This window comes from Trematomus bernacchii, unplaced genomic scaffold (genome assembly GCF_902827165.1).
Source record: "Trematomus bernacchii unplaced genomic scaffold, fTreBer1.1, whole genome shotgun sequence".
NCBI classification, from domain to species: domain Eukaryota; kingdom Metazoa; phylum Chordata; class Actinopteri; order Perciformes; family Nototheniidae; genus Trematomus; species Trematomus bernacchii.
The window spans coordinates 9787-14307 of NW_022987853.1; positions in this window are offsets into that span (position 1 = coordinate 9787).

A 4521-nucleotide genomic window follows, 5' to 3' on the forward strand; every position below is an offset into this window, starting at 1 on the left:
GTGGGAACATTTATTGAGAAAAATGTTTCTATTGTAAAACAAATAATTATCTGCATACTGAACAATTTAGAAACTCTCTAAAAGGTATTATTTTCTGTGATGTTACGACCCTGTAGGGATTGTGGGTATTGCACTTCATAATTACATTCTATGGTATGCTTATGACATATTTGATGCCAAAATACATGGGATTAGGGGAGACCTTCTTGGTGTTTGCATTGTCACTGATAAATGAGGAAGAGCAGCCATGTTAACAGTGTTATGGCTACAGATGTAATATCTAACTCAACATTAGCCATGACAGTCTGGGCTTAGCAAGGGCCTTAGAAAACATACTCTAAAGGCCAAATCCAAAAACAGTGATACTGACATTTTAGCAGTTCACAGTCTTTGGAGATGGTCTTTCAGGCAATTGGCTAGTGACTTTAAAAAAATATCATTTCCCCTAGGGGTGAAATGAACTCTATCTCGCAAAAAAAGCCCAGGACTGTCATGTCTAATGTTGGAGTGGTCAACAATGGCACCATTTAGGCTATGAACAAAAGTAGCCATAACACTGTTAACAAACTTCCGGGCCTTGTCAATTTTGACAGGATTTGCACCAGCCCTCCATCGGCACCTCTGGTTGATCTGGGAGAGCATGATCTTCATGCCAGGGTGCCGATGGTGAAGCTGGTGCAGGTCCTCCTTCATCTGATTCACCAAGTGAACACTGGGCACATCCCCCAAGTCGTTGCCGCCACAGTGGATGAGGAGGACATCCAGGGCTGCTCTTCCTCGCAGGGAGTTGGAAAAGAAGGGGAGGAGACCTCTCCAGCGCAGTCCACCCCAACCGAACCAGCAGGCGCGAAGGTCGAGGCCAAGGTTGCTGCCGATGGTCTCTGTAGCTCTCTGGGCTCCACGCCGGACATAGCTGTCTCCGATTATCCATACAGTCACTATGGGAGGAAAATAAATGAGAGTAACAAATGCTTCAGATAATGAGGAATATCAAATTAAGTATAAAGGGTTGCTCATGTTGTTCCTTTGACAATAACATACAACATAACATATGAAATCACACCTGACGTATATATATATATATATATATATATATATATGTATATAGATATAGTATGTTTGTGTGTAATGTCAACCATCTGAAGTCATGTAAAGTAAGCCAGGACCATCAATTTACAGGTTGTGGAGGAGGTTGCCATCTTTTTTTCTTAATGCTGAAAGAAATAAAAATGGTTTAATCAATATAAAAGCGCCTTTCTTTTTCTACAGTCATATTTAATTTATACTCTCACAGCGCTGTTGAAACAGTAACGTTGGATTAAATGTATATACAATTGATGGTCAAAAAGTATAAATATGCAAATTTTGCATTTGTTAGCCCATGCATATTACACTGTTTATATTTGAATCATGGACAAGCGTTTTTAAACTTGTATAGTGTAATATCAAGAACAGTTAAATCATAGGGAAAAGCTTTGTTTAATTCACAATACGCTAATTCCTTTACATACTGTATAGGCCACAGTTTATGGCTAATTCCATAGGCTAATTCACGCAACACTGGCCATATCTCTGCTAGTTTACAAAGTTGTTACAAATGACATTTATATTTGAAAAACGGTGAAGCACTTAAAAAACAATTGTATAGTGTAGGTTCAAGAACATTTAAATCAAAAGGACAAGTTTTGTAAAGTTACAGGGGATCTTACCTTCAGAACGAGGAGCAGTGACCGCAAGCTGGGTTGTTAGCTTAATACTGTGAGCATGTTAGCTTAGCTTCTTAGCCTGAGCTAGGTCTGGAACTTGACGGCCGTTGGCAGAAGGTCCCGCCTTGTCCCGCCTCGTCTCCGCCACGGCTCCGCCTCTTTGCCCTTATTTGGATCAGGATGTAGCAGGCGGGAGTTAGACTCTGACGTCACTGTCGAGCCGTTAGTGGCCGACTCCGCCTACTAAGGGCTTCTCGGCAACTCTGCAGAATCCTATGGGTGACGTCACGGACCCTACGTCCATTTATATATACAGTCTATGGGTAAAACTGTGAAGTAACACATTTGTTTGTGTGAAACGCTCAATGAACTACATCTCTGGTCAACAACACACGTCACCAAGATGGCCGTCACTACTGTCAACAAAACGATTGACTACCCTCACTATCACCACAATGAAACACGTCCTGAAGAAAGTCATGCAAAGCTGCCTGCCTGCCTTCCTTTGATTGTCTCTGAACTGCCTGGTCGTTTTAATGTTTAATGTCAACCATTTGTGCAGATAGCATGAAGTAGAGAAGATCGCCGATGCTAACGTTAGCGTTAGCATTTCTCCCCCGGGCTTAAATGGTGTATTATAGAATGATCACACCGGTGACAGTACTCTTCAAAGGGTTCACGAAATATGACTACTACTCTTACTGTTTAACATTTTGGGTTACTTAATGTTACTTCATGTTAAGGCTAATAAAAATGACACGGCTGTAATGCTAACTAACGTGCTAGCTACTAGCTAGGTAGCTAACTTGATCAAGCCACTCCTGGTCCTTTCATCAGACGGGAAGCGAAAGAACGAGCAAGACCCATTGCTGGTATGATAACAACCTGGTACTAAGCACACAGGCATCTTGTTAAAGTTATCTTATCTTAGCGGAGGAAAACAATTGTGACATCACTTACGCGACTCTGGGATTTGTAGTCTTTCTAGTTGCGTATTTTTCATAGTCTTATATTTCAACAGTTTTACGACAAACTGTGACTTTTTTGACATGGAAATTATTTTTTAAGATTGACAAACATCATATGTGTAATTCATGGCACAATTCAAACGGGATCCAAAGATAAGTTTTCTCTCTCCATTGACTTCAATGCATAATTTTTCCGAAATAAGGTCCCATGGGGCGGAAGTAGATGGGCGTGACTTCGCCACTCTATAGCCCAACATTAGCCGCCTTTAGCTTAGCGGTGTTGATGTGAAGTCATGTGACCGTGACCATAAACGTTTGTTTGACACAGAGATAATTTTCCACAATATTCGAGAATCCCATAGTCTGTGGTAGAGATGTCCCGATCCCATCACGTGATCGGGGATCGGAGCCGATCACGTGATTTTCAAAAGATCGGAATCGGGAGAAAAAAATCGGTGATCGGGAATTTCTTTTTTTTTTCTTTTTTTTTATAAAATATTTTTATTATTTTATTTAATGTTACAAAACAAAAATGACCATGTTCACGTCTTAAAGTCATCCTGAGGCCTTAGTTTTGGTTTAAAATTACACAACATCATGTATGTGTTGCTTCTTTTGGGCTTGTTTTCATCGACCTGGTTGCTTATTTCTCTCAAATCTGGCAGGGCGCAGTGTCTAATAGTAGCAGTAAGCTAACAAGAGGCTACGTTCAGCTGGTGTAACCGAGAGGCTACGTTCAGCTGGTGCCTCGGGAGTCGGGACAGAGAAAATGTCAGGAGTTGGAAGTATTATAAAATTGAAAGCGAAGGCAGTGTAACAGCCAGATGCAATGTTTGCAAGGCGGAGGTTCTGCGTGGTGGAAAGAACAGAGCTACGTTCAACACGACCAATCTAACACAAACACCAACAACAACACGAGGAGTACACAGCGGCCACTCAGGTAACGGCCCTGAAACAACCGACACTTTCAGAGACTTTTAAAAGGAAAGAGAAACTGCCCCAGAACAGTGAAAAGGCCAAAAAAATAACAGCCAAGATAGCTGAATTCATCGCGTTGGATGACCAGCCGTTATCTGTGGTGGAGAACGTGGGGTTTAAGGGACAACTTGAATGCTTTTCTCCTTTTTTTTCTCTTAATGCATTGCATAAAGATCGGATCGGGAAAAATCGGTATCGGCAGATTGTCAAAATCAAATGATCGGAATCGGATCAGGAGCAAAAAAAGGTGATCGGGACATCCCTATAGCTCTTTCTGGAAAATGGGTAGACATTATTCTGCAGGCACTCTTAAATCCAATACCCTGGAGTATTCTTCTTAAAAAAGGACTATTATTTGTGTAGTTGGGCATTCATATGGGAAATATATTGCATGTAAAATGTCAGAAAAGGGTATATTTGACAACATGTCATTGCTGCATGACCCAAAAAGCTGAAAGGCTTTGATGATTTCTCAAAAGACTCACACTTTGTTATCATTTTGCTTGTCAGTTGAGTGTCATGAGACTTCTCCGCTGCAGCTTGCGATGAAAAAGTGCTCTTAGGTTTTCACACAGCTTGCCTCGCTCCCCTCTGACCATAGATGCTGCAGCTACATGCATTGGAAAGTGAAGAGGAAGGTATTAATAGCTCTTTCTGAATGGAAAATGGATAGATGTTATTCTGCAGAAACTCTAAAATACAATACCCTGGAGTGTTCTTCTAAGAAAAGGACCATTTTTTTGTTTAGTTGGGCACTTATTTGGGAAATTGCACATTATTTAATCGCATTGACAGGATTACCCAATAAGATGATGATGTATCTTGAAGCTTTGATCATTTCTCAAAAGACTGACGTTTGAGTGACACTG